Consider the following 19436-nt stretch of genomic DNA (forward strand, 5'->3'; position numbering starts at 1 on the left):
AGGACATGGAAGCAACCTAGATGCCCATCAGCAGACGAATGGATAAGGAAGCTGTGGTACATATACACCATGGAATATTACTAAGCCATTAAAATCATTCATTTGAATCAGTTCTAATGAGATGGATGAAACTGGAGCCCATTATACAGAGTGAAGTAAGCCAGAAAGATAAACACCAATACAGTATACTAATGCATATATATGGAATTTGAAAAGATGGTAACAATAACCCTATATGCAAAACAGAAAAAGAGACACAGATGTACAGAACAGACTTTTGGACTCTGGGAGAAGGCAAGGGTGGGATGATCTGAGAGAATAGCATTGAAGCAAGTATACTGTCAAGGGTGAAACAGATCGCCAGTCCAGGTTGGATGCATGAGACAAGTGCTCAGGGCTGGTGCACTGGGAAGACCCAGAGGGATGGGATGGGGAGGGAGGCAGGAGGGGGGATCGGGATGGGGAACACATGTAAATCCAAGGCTGATTCATGTCAATGTATGGCAAAAACCACTACAATATTGTAAAGTAATTAGCCTCCAACTAATAAAAATAAATGAAAAAAAAAAAAAAAAAAGAAATGCTTGCTTTAGCTGACTGGAAATTCAGGAAAATCAGAAATTAATATATTTTTTTTAACTTTTCTACCTTGTTTATTGACCTTTAGTTTTAACAAATGGACAAGTCAGTTTAATATGGGTGTTCCCTAATTCTACAGGCAATAAAGCCTCAACCGCAAATTGGGCCAGAGGCTAATGTTAGAGCCAGGTCCTGTTACATATGTCTAATTCTTTGTCATTTCAAGGTTGATTTTTTAATTTATTTATTTATTTATTTTTTATTAGTTGGAGGCTAATTACTTCACAACATTTCAGTGGGTTTTGTCATACATTGATATGAATCAGCCATAGATTTACACGTATTCCCCATCCCGATCCCCCGTCCCACCTACCTCTCCACCCGATTCCTCTGGGTCTTCCCAGTGCACCATCATATATGGAAAACAGAGATGCCATGACCTGCTGTCAAGGGAAAATCCTTCCAAATCAGAAAAACTCTACACAAAAGTTCAAGGGAAAGAAAGCAATTTTTAAAAAATTGGATAAGGTTTTAACTTGGTTTTGATGTGCACCATAGGGAATTTACTAAGAGATTACAGATGGAAAGAGACCTTACACTTTTATCAATACATAGGCAGGCAGATACAGTTATTGCTTATGTGGTCTTAAGATACACATTAACTAGTTTTCAAGTAAAAGGATTTAATAGTACCATTTGTCACACAGTGTTCATCCTAGTCTCACCTGTTACCTGGGGTAACCATCTCTGTTAGCTAACTGACTTAACCAGAGGAAAAATGAATGTCTTGTATGTTTATGACAAGCTCGGAGAAAGACGCCCATTTAGTCAGGCTCCTACATCGCAGAGGCTGGGACAGGGGTGCTCTCCCTCCCTTCATGTTTACATTTCAGAATGGTTCCTGGGTCCTTGGGAAACTCTTACCTGCATCTTAAAGTTCCCAAGAGTCTTATTTAACTTTTAAAGAGATTTACATACATTTAAAAAAGAACAACAACAAAAAAGACATTACAAGTTTTCTGAAGTAAATGCCCTAAAGAAAGGAGGGAAGGGAGAGTCTCTTATTTTCAGAAAGAAAGAATTGAGTGTCTTTAAGTTTGTATTTGCTCTTGCAATCTCTTCCCTGTATAACTATAAAGAAGCAACATTATAATTTTCTAATTATCTCCATAACTTTTCCTACCTACCTCTGAGCAAGTTGCAGTTGTCTAAACATCCACCATGTTCATAGTCACATAGTGTGAGCCGCCAGCTAGTATCAAAACCTTATTTCAAGGCACCCGTTAAAAGGTACAGAAGCATCAGTGTTCACCATATATGGCTTTAAGTGTTTTAAGTCTTGAGGACAAACCCATTCTATAGGCTATTTCTCTTTTGTGAATTGGTTCTAAATCTAGTTACACAATTATAGTCAACTATATCTCTAGGCATTCATCTTTGTTTACTTATCTACCCTGGGACTAGATAAAATTTGTCATCCCAAAATTAATAGGGTAACATTAGACCTGTCTTTTGTAATCACTATCTGTAAATTCCAAATTTCTGTTTTTCTACTAATTAGGTGTCTTCCCTCTTCTATATTATCCTTCCAATCAAGCTATCTAACAAAACATTTTTGCTTGACATTTGGGATCTGAGTACCTGGATGCACATTAATTATTTTTACTTTGTTAGTATAAAATTTGGAAAATGGAAAATGGCTCCACTTTAACTCTGTCAATAACAATTAGTTTGTTGAAATTGTAGATAAGATCATGTTTATATGGGGAATACAATCTAGAGTTGATTGGAAATAAGATTGTTGGGAACCATTACTGAAAGTACAGAGAAAAGCAATAAATAACATATTTTTTTCCTATTAAAATGTGATTCTTAAAGTAATAGAAATAGCCCTACTAGGAAATGTGTTAACCTTGAGGAAGCTATTAATCTTTATGAATCTAGGTTTATTATCTATAATGTGGAAACCATAATACCTGTATTATGAGAGTAAATTAGTGATGAATTGAGATATTGTGTGTAGGTGCTGAGAACAGGGTCTGGCACAAACTGAGTGGTGACTGAAGAGATTGCTAGTATGAAGTGAACCCATCTACCTTTAATTTTGAACTTTCCCATCAAATCCAAGACCGCGCTCCATCAGTTTTCCCTCCATTAGCTCATACCAGCATGTTTCCTAGTAGTATTTTTCCTTTGGTCCTTAAATATATTTACATATCCTCTGTCACAAAGCAAATACATATTGTGTGCTATATAACTTAATCTGACCTATTTTTTAAAAAATGTACATAGTGAAGTATAATTTATGCATAATAAAATGCACTGATTTTATTCGCAGCTTAGTTTTCGTGACAGGCATGTGTGTCTGTAGGAATATACAGTGCAACCACCACCATATTCAAGACTTACATTACCACATAAAAAAAGCCCCTCACGCCCATCCGCAGTCAGTCCTCATCTCAACTTCTGCCAGAGACAGTGCCATATATCTGCTGCTGTCTCTGTGGTGTTAGTCGCTCAGTCTTGTCCAACTCTTTGGACCCACAGACTGTAGCCCACCAGGCTCCTCTGTCCATGGAGTTCTGCGGGCAAGAATGTTGGCATGGGTTGCCATTTCCTTCTCCAGTCTCTAGAGTAGTCCTGCCTTTTTTTTTTTTTTTTCATGTCTGACTTTTTTTTATTTTTTTTATTTTTTTTTATTTTTTAGATTTTTTCTTAATTTTTTTTTTATTATTATTATTATTATTTTCCAGTGGGTTTTGTCATACATTGATATGAATCAGCCATGGATTTACATGTATTCCCAATCCCGATCCCCCCTCCCACCTCCCTCTCCACCCGATTCCTCCGGGTCTTCCCAGTGCACCAGGCCGGAGCACTTGTCTCGTGCATCCCTCCTGGGCTGGTGATCTGTTTCACCATAGATAGTATACATGCTGTTCTTTTGAAATATCCCACCCTCACATTCTCCCACAAAGTTCAAAAGTCTGTTCTGTATTTCTGTGTCTCTTTTTCTGTTCTGCATATAGGGTTATCGTTATCACCTTTCTAAATTCCATATACCTGTGTCAGTATGCTGTAATGTTCTTTATCTTTCTGGCTTACTTCACTCTGTATAATGGGCTCCAGCTTCATCCATCTCATTAGGACTGGTTCAAATGAATTCTTTTTAATGGCTGAGTAATATTCCATGGTGTATATGTACCACAGCTTCCTTATCCATTCATCTGCTGATGGGCATCTAGGTTGCTTCCATGTCCTGGCTATTATAAACAGTGCTGCGATGAACATTGGGGTGCACGTGTCTCTTTCAGATCTGGTTTCCTCAGTGTGTATGCCCAGAAGTGGGATTGCTGGGTCATATGGCAGTTCTATGTCCAGTTTTTTAAGGAATCTCCACACTGTTTTCCATAGCGGCTGTACTAGTTTGCATTCCCACCAACAGTGTAAGAGGGTTCCCTTTTCTCCACACCCTCTCCAGCATTTATTGCTTGTAGACTTTTGGATAGCAGCCATCCTGGCTGGCGTGTAATGGTACCTCATTGTGGTTTTGATTTGCATTTCTCTAATAATGAGTGATGTTGAGCATCTTTTCATGTGTTTGTTAGCCATCTGTATGTCTTCTTTGGAGAAATGTCTGTTTAGTTCTTTGGCCCATTTTTTGATTGGGTCATTTATTTTTCTGGAATTGAGCTTCAGGAGTTGCTTGTATATTTTTGAGATTAATCCTTTGTCTGTTTCTTCATTTGCTATTATTTTCTCCCAATCTGAGGGCTGTCTTTTCACCTTACTTATAGTTTCCTTTGTAGTGCAAAAGCTTTTAAGTTTCATTAGGTCCCATTTGTTTAGTTTTGCTTTTATTTCCAATATTCTGGGAGGTGGGTCATAGAGGATCTTGCTTTGATTTATGTCGGAGAGTGTTTTGCCTATGTTCTCCTCTAGGAGTTTTATAGTTTCTGGTCTTACATTTAGATCTTTAATCCATTTTGAGTTTATTTTTGTGTATGGTGTTAGAAAGTGTTCTAGTTTCATTCTTTTACAAGTGGTTGACCAGTTTTCCCAGCACCACTTGTTAAAGAGGTTGTCTTTTTTCCATTGTATATCCTTGCCTCCTTTGTCAAAGATAAGGTGTCCAAAACTACAGGCCAATATCACTGATGAACATAGATGCAAAAATCCTTAACAAAATTCTAGCAAACAGAATCCAACAACATATTAAAAAAAATCATACACCATGACCAAGTGGGCTTTATCCCAGGAATGCAAGGATTCTTTAATATCCGCAAATCAATCAATGTAATACACCACATTAACAAATTGAAAGATAAAAACCATATGATTATCTCAATAGATGCAGAGAAAGCCTTTGACAAAATTCAACACTCATTTATGATTAAAACTCTCCAAAAAGCAGGAATAGAAGGAACATACCTCAACATAATAAAAGCTATATATGACAAACCCACAGCAAGCGTCACCCTCAATGGTGAAAAATTGAAGGCATTTCCCCTGAAATCAGGAACAAGACAAGGGTGCCCACTCTCACCACTACTATTCAACATAGTGTTGGAAGTGCTGGCCACAGCAATCAGAGCAGAAAAAGAAGTAAAAGGAATCCAGATAGGAAAAGAAGAAGTAAAACTCTCACTGTTTGCAGATGACATGATCCTCTACATAGAAAACCCTAAAGACTCTACCAGAAAATTACTAGAGCTAATCAATGAATATAGTAAAGTTGCAGGATATAAAATTAACACACAGAAATCCCTTGCATTCCTATATACTAACAATGAAAAAACAGACAGAGAAATTAAGGAAACAATACCATTCACCATTGCAACAAAAAGAATAAAATACTTAGGAGTATATCTACCTAAAGAAACAAAGGACCTATACATAGAAAACTATAAAACACTGATGAAAGAAATCAAAGAGGACACAAACAGATGGAGAAACATACCGTGTTCATGGATTGGAAGAATTAATATTGTCAAAATGGCTATTCTACCCAAAGCAGTCTATAGATTCAATGCAATCCCTATCAAGCTACCAACGGTATTTTTCACAGAACTAGACCAAAGAATGTCACAATTTGTATGGAAATACAAAAAACCTCGAATAGCCAAAGTAATCTTGAGAAAGAAGAATGGAACTGGAGGAATCAACCTGCCTGACTTCAGACTCTACTACAAAGCCACAGTCATCAAGACAGTATGGTACTGGCACAAAGACAGAAATATAGATCAATGGAACAGAATAGAAAGCCCAGAGATAAATCCACGAACCTATAGTCCTGCCTTTTAAAAAACTGTCACTTAAATGGAATCACATAATATATACTGTTTGTGTCTTCCCTCTTTTTCTTAGTATACTTTCAGATTCATCCATTCAGTCGTGTGTGTTGTTAGCATACTCCTTTTTATTACTGTTATTCCACTGTATTATTATATCATAGTTTGTTTATACATTGAATTGTTGTATATTTGAAAATCTCCAGGTTGGTCTATTATGAACAAAACTACTACAAATATTCTTATGCAAGTGTTTGTGTGGATATATGCTTTTATTTCTTTTGGGTAAATATTTAGGCATAGAATTGCTTGGGCAGAGTCAGATAGCATACATTTACATTTTTAGAAACAATCAGATTGTTTCTCAAAGTTGTAACATTAAATGCTGAGAGGTCTGGGTTCCTCAACAACACATGATATCGTCAGTCCTTTTTCACTTGTTGTAATTGATGTGTCCTGAAAGCACATTGCAAAGAGTGACTGAGCGACTGAACTGAACTGAACTGAACTGAACTGAAAACACATTGGAGCTTTAATTTGTGTTTCTTTTTGAGTTTCTGAGACTTGGAGCTTTTGTTTTATTTTTGCTGGGGAACAAACCCTCCATCTCTTGCCTGGTTGGGGAGTGATATTTGTTGTCTGTGGAGGATGAGAGAGGAAGTTGAGTGACCTAACTTCTATGTGGACTTTAAACTGAGGTAACTTTCATTCATCCCCTGCCATTCCTGTGGCTCAAATCTGAACTTTGAGGAGGCTCTCTGCAGCCTGGACAGTGTTCTTCACCTGGTCACCCGTTGCCCCGGGCACTTCAGTCTCAGCTTTCTCTACACTACATTGGTCCTCTGTCCTCCATATGCTTTCTCTGTGTAAAAGGTTGTCTTTGTGAGTTAATTCACTTAAAAATTTCTTCAGAGGAAATAAAGGAACACACACTCAGTTCTCCACATTGGTAGTCAATCTCTCTCCTTGAGTTTTCACCTTACTTTCTCATGTATTTATTCACTGTTTCACACAGAAGTTATTGACGACAAAGAGAATAATCTCTTAAAGCTTACTTTTAATTTAACTTGTCTTAACCAAATTTTCTTTCCTTCACCAAAACGCCTTTTGTCCTTGATGTCCACAGTCCAAATCTGTATGTTTCCTCATATTTCTTTTTCATTCCATTTTGGTCTTTCTGAATGGTTCCCTTTTCTCCAATGTCCCTTCAATTAAGTGAAAGGCCAGGAATGGGGAGATGTCAGCGTATTCTTATTTCCAGTGGTGCTATGACACAAGTTATTTCAGTAAAATTCCATGAGGATTTGGCCTTGCTACTCTTCAATAGCAGCCTAATTCTCTAAGGGAAGAGAGTTATTGCTCTATATGCATTGTTGCCTGAGCTCCATAAGAAACAACTTAGAGAGAACCTTCATGATAATTCTCTCTAAGGTTCTCCAGTATCTTTGATTCCAGGAAACCGTGTCTTACATGTAATATGTTGACAGTAAGAAAATTGACCATTTCAAGCAAGATCTAAACATGGGAATAATAATAATTAAAAAAAAAAAAAAAAAAACACAGGCAAAATGGGTCTTTTTTCCCATTTTCTTTCAAGAAAGCACAATTTTGAAACTCTCCCCAGCTAGAAAAAGATTCTAGCTGGTCACATCAATCTCACAAAGCTCCATTCAGTTTTGCTTTGAACCTAAAACTGCTATAAAATTAAAGTTTATTAAAAAAACAAAAAGACAGAAAATGTTGAAAGGATGATACTATAACTGGAAAATATGCTATAGGAAATAATGAAACAATTAGACTACCAGTCAGTTTTTAAAATACCTAACATGTCATAAAAAAAAATTGTTTTAAAATTTGTTTTCTGAATTTTTTCTTCATTTGCAAATTGGTAACATTATAGAGGCATAAGAAAAATATAAAATAATCTCAAAACAATTTTGAATCTGGATTGCTTAACAATGTGTTTGTGTGGTTTGATAATTTGAGAGGAATTATTATGTTTTTTTAGTTTTTTTAAAAAAAGGGACCAGCCTTTATTTTTCCATTTTTTCCAAAATATTTTTTCCTTTCCCCCCAAAAATATGAAACTTAATAATTGGACTATTAAGACATTGAATACAAAGATCTAGCTTATTTATATCTGTAGTAAGCTTTCCTGGCTGACACTAAGGATAAAAGGTTCTTTATGATTTGTATTTCTTACCATAGATGACAGATGACCAAGTTACACCAAGCTATGCTGTACTTGGGTAGAACAGACTGTGCTACAGAGAATGAAGCGGGCCCAGAATGCTGAAGAGCCTGGAGATGGTATATGGAGGCTTTCACCTTTAGAATTCAACCGTAAGTGACAGTGTTTATTAGAAACTAAATGATGGTCTCTGAATTATGCTCTTCCTAAAAGGAGGGTAAAAGCGATTTTTATTTTAATAATAATGTACTAGTCTTTAGGGTGAAAGTTCTGGTTTTTAGAATTTGTAATACAGGGAGATATATCAGCCTGGTTTTCTGTATCATACATAGTAGTACTCCAGTTTTTATAAAGCTGCATTTCTAAATGAGACATTCTTGTCAACAAAATGTGAATCTTAATAATTAGAGTAATTTTATACATTTGTCTAGCAGAACCAATTTTTCTGATCAGGGATAATTCCCTATGAGGATTTACGTTTGTGTTGTGGTTTTTCAACTTATCTTCTGTAGGGAGATTATAATGCTGTTACATATAAAGAAAATGATCACATTACCTTTGTAAAGTACTATTTGTAATCATGTGCATATTTAGAGTTATGAATAAATAAGTGAAGTTTTTTTTTATTATCTTATTTTTTTTTTCTTTTATTAGTTGGAGGCTAATTACTTCACAACATTTCAGTGGGTTTTGTCATACATTGATATGAATCAGTCATAGATTTACACGTATTCCCCATCCCGATCCCCCCTCCCACCTCCCTCTCCACCCGATTCCTCTGGGTCTTCCCAGTGCACCAGGCCCAAGGACTTGTCTCATGCATCCCACCTGGGCTGGTGATCTGTTTCACCATAGATAGTATACATGCTGTTCTTTTGAAATATCCCACCCTCACCTTCTCCCACAGAGTTCAAAAGTCTGTTCTGTATTTCTGTGTCTCTTTTTCTGTTTTGCATATAGGGTTGTCGTTACCGTCTTTCTAAATTCCATATATATGTGTTAGTATGCTGTAATGTTCTTTATCTTTCTGGCTTACTTCACTCTGTATAAGGGGCTCCAGTTTCATCCATCTCATTAGGACTGGTTCAAATGAATTCTTTTTAACGGCTGAGTAATATCCATTGTGTATATGTACCACAGCTTCCTTATCCATTCGTCTGCTGATGGGCATCTAGGTTGCTTCCATGTCCTGGCTATTATAAACAGTGCTGCGATGAACATTGAGGTGCACGTGTCTCTTTCAGATCTGGTTTCCTCAGTGTGTATGCCCAGGAGTGGGATTGCTGGGTCATATGGCAGTTCTATTTCCAGTTTTTTAAGAAATCTCCACACTGTTTTCCATAGTGGCTGTACTAGTTTGCATTCCCGCCAACAGTGTAAGAGGGTTCCCTTTTCTCCACACCCTCTCCAGCATTTATTGCTTGTAGACTTTTGGATAGCAGCCATCCTGACTGGCGTGTAATGGTACCTCATTGTGGTTTTGATTTGCATTTCTCTAATAATGAGTGATGTTGAGCATCTTTTCATGTGTTTGTTAGCCATCTGTATGTCTTCTTTGGAGAAATGTCTGTTTAGTTCTTTGGCCCATTTTTTGATTGGGTCATTTATTTTTCTGGAATTGAGCTTCAGGAGTTGCTTGTATATTTTTGAGATTAATCCTTTGTCTGTTTCTTCATTTGCTATTATTTTCTCCCAATCTGAGGGCTGCCTTTTCACCTTACTTATAGTTTCCTTTGTAGTGCAAAAGCTTTTATGTTTCATTAGGTCCCACTTGTTTATTTTTGCTTATATTTCCAATATTCTGGGAGGTGGGTCATAGAGGATCTTGCTGTGATTTATGTCAGAGAGTGTTTTGCCTATGTTCTCCTCTAGGAGTTTTATAGTTTCTGGTCTTACATTTAGATCTTTAATCCATTTTGAGTTTATTTTTGTGTATGGTGTTAGAAAGTGTTCTAGTTTCATTCTTTTACAAGTGGTTGACCAGTTTTCCCAGCACCACTTGTTAAAGAGGTTGTCTTTTTTCCATTGTATATCCTTGCCTCCTTTGTCAAAGATAAGGTGTCCATAGGTTCGTGGATTTATCTCTGGGCTTTCTATTCTGTTCCATTGATCTATATTTCTGTCTTTGTGCCAGTACCATACTGTCTTGATGACTGTGGCTTTGTAGTAGAGTCTGAAGTCAGGCAGGTTGATTCCTCCAGTTCCATTCTTCTTTCTCAAGATTACTTTGGCTATCCGAGGTTTTTTGTATTTCCAAACAAATTGTGACATTCTTTGGTCTAGTTCTGTGAAAAATACCGTTGGTAGCTTGATAGGGATTGCATTGAATCAATAGATTGCTTTGGGTAGAATAGCCATTTTGACAATATTGATTCTTCCAATCCATGAACACGGTATGTTTCTCCATCTGTTTGTGTCCTCTTTGATTTCTTTCATCAGTGTTTTATAGTTTTCTATGTATAGGTCTTTTGTTTCTTTAGGTAGATGTACTCCCAAGTATTTTATTCTTTTTGTTGCAATGGTGAATAGTATTGTTTCCTTCATTTCTCTTTCTGTTTTTTCATTGTTAGTATATAGGAATGCAAGGGATTTCTGTGTGTTAATTTTATATCCTGCAACTTTACTATATTCATTGATTAGCTCTAATAATTTTCTGGTAGAGTCTTTAGGGTTTTCTATGTAGAGGATCATGTCATCTGCAAACAGTGAGAGTTTCACTTCTTCTTTTCCTATCTGGATTCCTTTTACTTCTTTTTCTGCTCTGATTGCTGTGGCCAAAACTTCCAACATTATGTTGAATAGTATTCGTGAGAGTGGGCACCCCTGTCTTGTTCCTGATTTCAGGGGAAATGCTTTCAATTTTTCACCATTGAGGGTGATGCTTGCTGTGGGTTTGTCATATATAGCTTTTATTATGTTGAGGTATGTTCCTTCTATTCCTGCTTTTTGGAGAGTTTTAATCATAAATGAGTGTTGAATTTTGTCAAAGGCTTTCTCTGCATCTATTGAGATAATCATATGGTTTTTATCTTTCAATTTGTTAATGTGGTGTATTACATTGATTGATTTGCGGATATTAAAGAATCCTTGCATTCCTGGGATAAAGCCCACTTGGTTATGGTGTATCATTTTTTTAATATGTTGTTGGATTCTGTTTGCTAGGATTTTGTTAAGGATTTTTGCATCTATGTTCATCAGTGATATTGGCCTGTAGTTTTCTTTTTTTGTGGCATCTTTTTCTGGTTTTGTAATTAGGGTGATGGTGGCCTCATAGAATGAGTTTGGAAGCTTACCTTCATCTACAATTTTCTGGAAGAGTTTGAGTAAGATAGGTGTTAGCTCTTCTCTAAATTTTTGGTAGAATTCAGCTGTGAAGCCATCTGGTCCTGGGCTTTTGTTTGCTGGAAGATTTTTGATTACAGTTTCGATTTCCTTGCTTGTGATGAGTCTGTTAAGATCTTCTATTTCTTCCTGGTTCAGTTTTGGAAAGTTATACTTTTCTAAGAATTTGTCCATTTCATCCAAGTTGTCCATTTTATTGGCATAGAGCTGCTGGTAGTAGTCTCTTATGATCCTTTGTATTTCTGTGTTGTCTGTTGTGATCTCTCCATTTTCATTTCTAATTTTGTTAATTTGGTTCTTCTCTCTTTTTTTCTTAATGAGTCTTGCTAATGGTTTGTCAATTTTGTTTATTTTTTCAAAAAACCAGCTTTTACCTTTGTTGATTTTTGCTATGGTCTCTTTAGTTTCTTTTGCATTTATTTCTGCCCTGATTTTTAAGATTTCTTTCCTTCTGCTAACCCTGGGGTTCTTCATTTCTTCCTTCTCTAATTGCTTTAGGTCTAGAGTTAGGTTATTTATTTGGCTTTTTTCTTGTTTCTTCATGTAAGCCTGTAATGCTATGAACCTTCCCCATAGCACTGCTTTTACAGTGTCCCATAGGTTTTGGGTTGTTGTGTTTTCATTTTCATTCATTTCTATACATATTTTCATTTCTTTTTTGATTTCTTCTATGATTTGTTGGTTATTCAGAAGCATGTTATTTAGCCTCCATATGTTTGAATTTTTAACAATTTTTTTCCTGTAATTGAGATCTAATCTTACTGCACTGTGGTCAGAAAAGATGACTGGAATGATTTCAATTTTTTTGAATTTTCCAAGACCAGATTTATGGCCCAGGATGTGATCTATTCTGGAGAAGGTTCCGTGTGCACTTGAGAAAAAGGTGAAGTTGATTGTTTTGGGGTGAAATGTCCTATAGATATCAATTAGGTCTAGCTGGTCCATTGTGTCATTTAAGGTTTGTGTTTCCTTGTTAATTTTCTGTTTAGTTGATCTATCCATAGTTGTGAGTGGGGTATTAAAGTCTCCCACTATTATTGTGTTACTATTAATTTCCTCTTTCATACTCGTTAGTGTTTGCCGTACATATTGCGGTGCTCCTATGTTGGGTGCATATATATTTATAATTGTTATATCTTCTTCTTTGATTGATCCTTTGATCATTATGTAGTGTCCTTCTTTGTCTCTTTTCACATCCTTTATTTGAAAGTCTATTTTATCTGATATGAGTATTGCGACTCCTGCTTTCTTTTGGTCTCCGTTTGCGTGAAATATTTTTTTCCACCCCTTCACTTTTAGTCTGTATGTGTCTCTTGTTTTGAGGTGGGTCTCTTGTAGACAGCATATATAGGGGTCTTGTTTTTGTATCCATTCAGCCAATCTTTGTCTTTTGGTTGGGGCATTCAACCCATTTACATTTAAGGTAATTATTGATAGGTGTGGTCCCGTTGCCATTTACTTTGTTGTTTTGGGTTCACGTTTATACAACATTTCTGCATTTCCTGTCTAGAGAAGATCCTTTAGCATTTGTTGAAGAGCTGGTTTGGTGGTGCTGAATTCTCTCAGCTTTTGCTTATCTGTAAAGCTTTTGAATTCTCTTTCATATCTGAATGAGATCCTTGCTGGGTACAGTAATCTAGGTTGTAGGTTATTCTCTTTCATTACTTTCAGTACGTCCTGCCATTCCCTTCTGGCCTGGAGGGTTTCTATTGATAGATCAGCTGTTATCCTTATGGGAATCCCTTTGTGTGTTATTTGTTGTTTTTCCTTTGCTGCTTTTAATATTTGTTCTTTGTGTTTGATCTTTGTTAATTTGATTAATATGTGTCTTGGGGTGTTTCACCTTGGGTTTATCCTGTTTGGGACTCTCTGGGTTTCTTGGACTTGGGTGGCTATTTCCTTCCCCATTTTAGGGAAGTTTTCAGCTATTATCTCCTTGAGTATTTTCTCATGGCCTTTCTTTTTGTCTTCTTCTTCTGGAACTCCTATGATTCGAATGTTGGGGCGTTTCACATTGTCCCAGAGGTCCCTGAGGTTGTCCTCATTTCTTTTGATCCTTTTTTCTTTTTTCCTCTCTGCTTCATTTATTTCCACCATTTTATCTTCTACCTCACTTATCCTATCTTCTGTCTCCGTTATTCTACTCTTGGATCCCTCCAAAGTGTTTTTGATCTCATTCATTGCATTATTCATTTTTAATTGACTCTTTTTTATTTCTTCTATGTCTTTATTAAACATTTCTTGTATCTTTTCAGTCTTTGCTTCCAGTCTATTTATCTGTAACTCCATTTTGTTTTCAAGATTTTGGATCATTTTTATTATCATTATTCTAAATTCTTTTTCAGGTAGATTCCCTATCTCCTCCTCTTTTGTTTGACTTGGTGGGCATTTTTCATTCCTTTACCTGTTGGGTATTTCTTTGCGTTTTCATCTTGTTTAGATTGCTGTGTCTGGAATGGGCTTTCTGTATTCTGGAGGCCTGTGGTTCCTTTTTATTGTGGAGGATTTACCCAGTGGGTGGGGTTAGACGATTGGCTTGTCAAGGTTTCCTGGTTAGGGAAGCTTGCGTCAGTGTTCTGGTGCGTGGAACTTGATTTCTTCTCTTTGGAGAGCAATGGAGTGCCCAGTAATGAGTTTTGAGATGGGTCTATGTGTTAGGTGTGACTTTGGGCAGCCTGTATGTTGATGTTCAGGGCTATGTTCCTGCGTTGCTGGAGAACTTGTGTGGTAAGTCTTGCTCTAAATCTTATTGGCTCTTGGGTGGTGGTTGATTTCAGTGTAGTTATGGAGGCTTTTGGACGGTCACTTATTACTTAAAGTTCCATGTAGTCAGGAGTTTTCTGGTGTTCTCAGGTTTTGGGCTTAAGTCTCCTGCCTCTGGATTTCAGTTTTATTCTTCCTGTAGTCTCAGGACTTCTCCAACTATACAGCACTGATAAGAAAACTTCTAGGTTAATGGCGAAAAGATTCTCCCCCGTTATGGACACCCAGAGAGGTTCACAGAGTTACATGAAGAAGAGGAGAGGAAGGAGGGAGATAGAGATGAGCAGGAGGAGAAAAAGGGGGACTCCAGAGGAGAGAGACAGATCTACGCAGCTGTCTGTTCCCAGAGTGTTCTTCGTAGCCCAGTCACCTAGAAAGATTCACAGAAATGGATTGGGAAGAGAAGGGGAAAGGAGGAAATAGAGGTGTTCTGAGGTAGAAAACAGAGAGTCAAGATTGGGAGAAAATAATCTTCAGTTTAAAAATAGGGCTTCTCTTCTTTTTTTTTTGGTAAGGTTATAGTGTATTGAAAATGAAAATTAAGGAGTAGTAGAGGAGTACTAGAGGACTTTAAAAGAAATAAGAGAAAAAGAAAAATAGAAAATAGAAGAGAAAAAGGAAATGAAAAAAAAAAAGAATAAAAAAGAAAGAAAAAAAATTTTTTTTTCCTCTAATTAAAAAAATCATAAAAATCTATGGAAATGAAAGTTAAGGAGTAATGGGGGAGTAATAGGAAATTTTAAGGGAAAATAAAAGAGAAAAAATAAAAAAGAAAAAATAAAAAAAGAGAGAAAAGTAAAATTATATCTAGTAGTTTCTCTGGAGCTGTTGTGGTCAGTGTGGTTTCGGCTCAGTTTCAGATAGCTCCTCGTTCCAGCTTACACTTCTCGATATCTACAGGCCCCTTCCGGTGTAGTCGGTGTTTTCTAGAGGGATTTTAATCTGTTGCACCAGTCCCTTCTGAAGCGGTTCCCTTTGTTTATTTGGCTTCTGTTTGCCGGTCTCTTCAGAGCCTCATTTCCGCCCTGACACTGGCGGGCGGAGGTGGACTCTTATTCAGGTAGCTAGTTCCGTCGCGCCGCGGGGAGGGGCTGGCGCTGCCGGGAGGGGCTGACGCTGCTCTCTCCATCTGCGCTGCTCAGGCTCCCGGCTGCTCCATATGGAGCGCGCCCCGCGCTGTGCGAGGCTCCAGCCCTCGGGTGTTCCACAAAAGCGCGGAACGAAAAGCTGCGCCTGCTCTCTGTGCCTTCCCCGTCAGAGCGGTCCAGGCAGCCAGGGGCTTGGTGGGCGCACTCTCCCCAGGTGTGGCGCGCCCCCTCCCTTCCGCGGACCCAGTCTCAGTTTCCGCTGGCGCCAGTCGGGTGCGCGCGCCTTCTGCCCTCCGCGTCCCCAGCCCCAGTCCCCGCCCGCGCCGGTCGGGTGCCTGCGCCCTGTGTCTCGCCGCGACCTTCCCCTCCCCCCTGCCTCCTGCCTCCGGCGGGGCTGGGCCGGTCCGCAGCCTGCGAGCTCTTCTCTGGACTTTCTCGGTCTCTTTGTTCTGCGAACGGCCGGCAGTGTGTTCAGGCTGGTTAATTTACTCTCTCTCTTTTCTTCTCCCACAGTTCAAGTTGGCAACTCACAGAAGCTCCCTCCGATTGTTCTCAGGGCACTCAGGCCCGGACCCTACCCCAAGCAATGCCGCCTAAGACTTCCCGGGACGGACCTCCGTCCTTAGCTCTTTTGTCTCACTTTTTATCTTTTATATTTTGTCCTACCTCCTTTCGAAGACAATGGGCTGCTTTTCTGGGCGCCTGATGACCTCAGCTAGCAATCAGAAGTTGTTTTGTGAAGTTTGCTCTGCGTTCAGTTATTCTTTTGATGAATTTGTAGGAGAGAAAGTGGTCTCCCCGTCCTACTCCTCCGCCATCTTGGCTCCTCCCCCCATAAGTGAAGTTTTATGTAAATTTATCTTTCAGTTCAGTTCAGTTGCTCAGTCATGTCTGACTCTGTGATCCCATGGACTGCAGCACGCCAGGCCTCCCTGTCCATCATCAACTCCCAGAGTTTACCCAAACGCATGTCCATTGAGTTGGTGGTGCCATCCAACCTCATCCTCTGTCATCCCCTTCTCCTCCTGCCTTCAATTTTTTCCAGCATCAGGGTCTTTTCAAATGAGTCAGCTCTTTGCATCAGGTGGCCAAAGTATTGGAGTTTCAGCTTCAGCATCAGTCCTTCCAATGAACACTGAGGACTGATCTCCTTCAGGATGGACTGGCTGAATCTCCTCGCAGTCTAAAGGACTCTCAAGAGTCTTCTCCAACACCACAGTTCAAAAGCATCAATTATTCGACACTCAGCTTTCTTTATAGTCCAGCTCTCACATCCATACATGACTACTGGAAAAACCATAGCCTTGACTAGACAGGCCTTTGTTGGTAAAGTAATGTCTCTGCTTTTTAATATGCTGTCTAGGTTGGTCATCACTTTTCTTCCAAGGAGTAAGCGTCTTTTAATTTCATGGCTGCAATCACCATCTGCAGTGATTTTGGAGCCAAAAAAATAAGATCAGCTATTGTTTCCACTGTTTCCCATCTATTTGCCATGAAGTGATGGGACCAGATGCCATGATCTTAGTTTTCTGAATGTTGAGCTTTAAGCCAACTTTTTCACTCTCCTCTTTCACTTTCATCAAGAGGCTCTTTAGTTCTTCTTCACTTTCTGCCAAAGGAGTGGTGTCATCTGCATATCTGAGGTTATTGATATTTCTCCCGGAAATCTTGTTTCCAGCTTGTGCTTCATCCAGCCCAGAGTTTCCCATGATGTACTCTGCATATAAGTTAAATAATCAGGGTGACAATATACAGCCTTGACGTACTCCTTTTCCTATTTGGAACCAGTCTGTTGTTCCATGTCCAGTTCTAATTGTTGCTTCCTAACCTGCATACAAATTTCCAAAGAGTCAGGTCAGGTGGTCTGGTATTCGCATATCTTTCAGAATTTTCCACAGTTTATTGTGATCCACACAGTCAAAGGCTTTGGCATCGTCATTCAAGCAGAAATAGACGTTTTTCTGGAACTCTTGCTTTTCTGATGATACAATGGATGTTAGCAATTTGATCTCTGGTTCCTCTGACTTTTCTAAATCCAGCTTGAACATCTGGAATTTCATAGCTCATGTATTTTTGAAAGCTGGCTTGTAGAATTTTGAGCATTACTTTGCTATAATGTGAGATGAGTGCAATTGTGCAGTACTTTGAGCATTCTTTGACATAGCCTTTCTTTGGGATTGGAATGAAAACGGACCTTTTTCAGTCCTGTGGCCACTGGTGAGTTTTCCAGATTTGCTTTCAGTTAGCTCTTCATAAATATTCCTGTTTTCCTAAATACAACATATCCTTTGTAGTTGTGGTACTGTACTTTATTAGTAGTAGTAATTTTTATTTTATTTTTTAAAATGAGTGTGGGATTAGTGAGTAATAATAATGATGAATAAACTTTTCTTGGGATAGAAGTCCCCATAGATAAGGAATGTGTCCAGGAACACTGCCAGACATATTGAAGCTCCATCTTGTTCTAATACTTACTTGTCATTGTTTAGTTTGTCCAACTCTTCTGTGATCCCACGGAATGTAGCCTGTGGAGCTCCTCTCTCCATGAAATTTCCCAGTCGAGAATACTGGAGTGGGGACTTCCCTAGTAGTCCAGTGATTAAGACTATGTGTCCCAGTGCAGGGATATGGATTAGATCCCTGGTAGGATCTAAATTAAAAGACACTTGCTCCTTGGAGGAAAAGCCATGACAAACCTAGACAGCATATTAAAAATCAGAGACATTACTTTGTCCAACAAAGGCCCATATAGTCAAAGCTATGGTTTTTCCGGTAGTCGTGTGTGGATGTGAGAGTTGGACCATGAAGAAGGCTGAGTGTTGAAGAACTGATGCTTTGGAACTGCGGTGTTGGAGAAGACATTTGAGAGTCCCTTGAACTGCAATGAGAGAAATCAATCCCAAATATTCATTGGGAGGACTGATGCTGAAGCTGAAGCTCTAATAGTTTTGCCACCTGATGTGAAGAGCCAACTCATTAGAAAAGACCCTGATAATGGGAAAGATTGAAGGCAAAAGGAGAAGGGGATGGCAGAGGATGAGATGGTTCGATGGCATCACCAGCTCAGTGGACTTGAGTTTCCGCAAGCTCTGGAGATGGTGAAGGACAGGGCAACCTCGCGTGCTGCAGTCCATGGGTTCACAAAGAGTCAGACATGACTGAGACACTGAACAACAAGGGGACCTAGATCCTGCATGCTGCAATTAAAAACAACAACAACAAAAACAAAAACAAAAAAAAAAAAACTTTAAAAATTGGCCCTCCTGTCCCAAGATACTGGTGCTACAAATATCAATTGCCTTTGCTCCTCACAGTCAACCAAAGCTATTAAATATGATCAGTGTCCCTATTTGGGGCCTTTTTTGGAATTTCCCCATTTTCTTAATTTTATTTCTTTTTCTTTTCCTTGCTTTCCAAAGCATTTGACAGTGTTTACTTCTCTGCTTTCAAACTCTAATATCCCACAGTTGTATTCTTTCCTGCCTCTCTACTGACTGCATGTCTGATTCTTTGTGATCCCATAGATTATACAGTCCATGGAATTCTCCAGGCCAGAATATTGGAGTGGGTAGCCATTCCCTTCTCTGGGGGAATCTTCCCAACCCAGGGATCGTACCCAGGTTTCCTGCATTGTGGGCAGATTCTTTACCAGCTGAGCCACAAGGGAAGCCCAAGAATACTGGGGTGGGAGGCCCATCCCTTCTCTAGCAGATCTTCCTGACCAAGGAATTGAACTGGGGTCTCCTGCATTACAGGCAGATTCTTTACCACCTGAGCTACCAGGGAAGCCCACTTACTTCTTTAAGGGCTCTTTTTTTGATCAACTTAGGCTATTTTTCTCTTCTCCGTTCAATTCAGTCCCCCAGGTGTTTCTGACTCTTTGTGACCCCATGGACTCAGTAGACCAGACCTCCCTGTCATCACCAGCTCCAAGATCTTGCCCAGACTCATGTCCATTGAGTCGCTGATGCCATCCAACCATCTCATCCTCTGTCATCCCCTTCTCCTCCCACCTTCAATCTTTCACAGCATCAGGGTTTTTTCCAATGAGTCGGTCTTCACATCAGGTGGCCAAAGTGTTGGGGTTTCAGCTTCAACATCAGCCCCTCCAATGAACACCCAGGACTGATTTCATTTAGGATTGACTGGTTTGATCTCCTTGCAGTCCAAGGGACTCTCAAG

Source organism: Dama dama, chromosome 17 (assembly GCF_033118175.1).
Source record: "Dama dama isolate Ldn47 chromosome 17, ASM3311817v1, whole genome shotgun sequence".
NCBI lineage: Eukaryota > Metazoa > Chordata > Mammalia > Artiodactyla > Cervidae > Dama > Dama dama.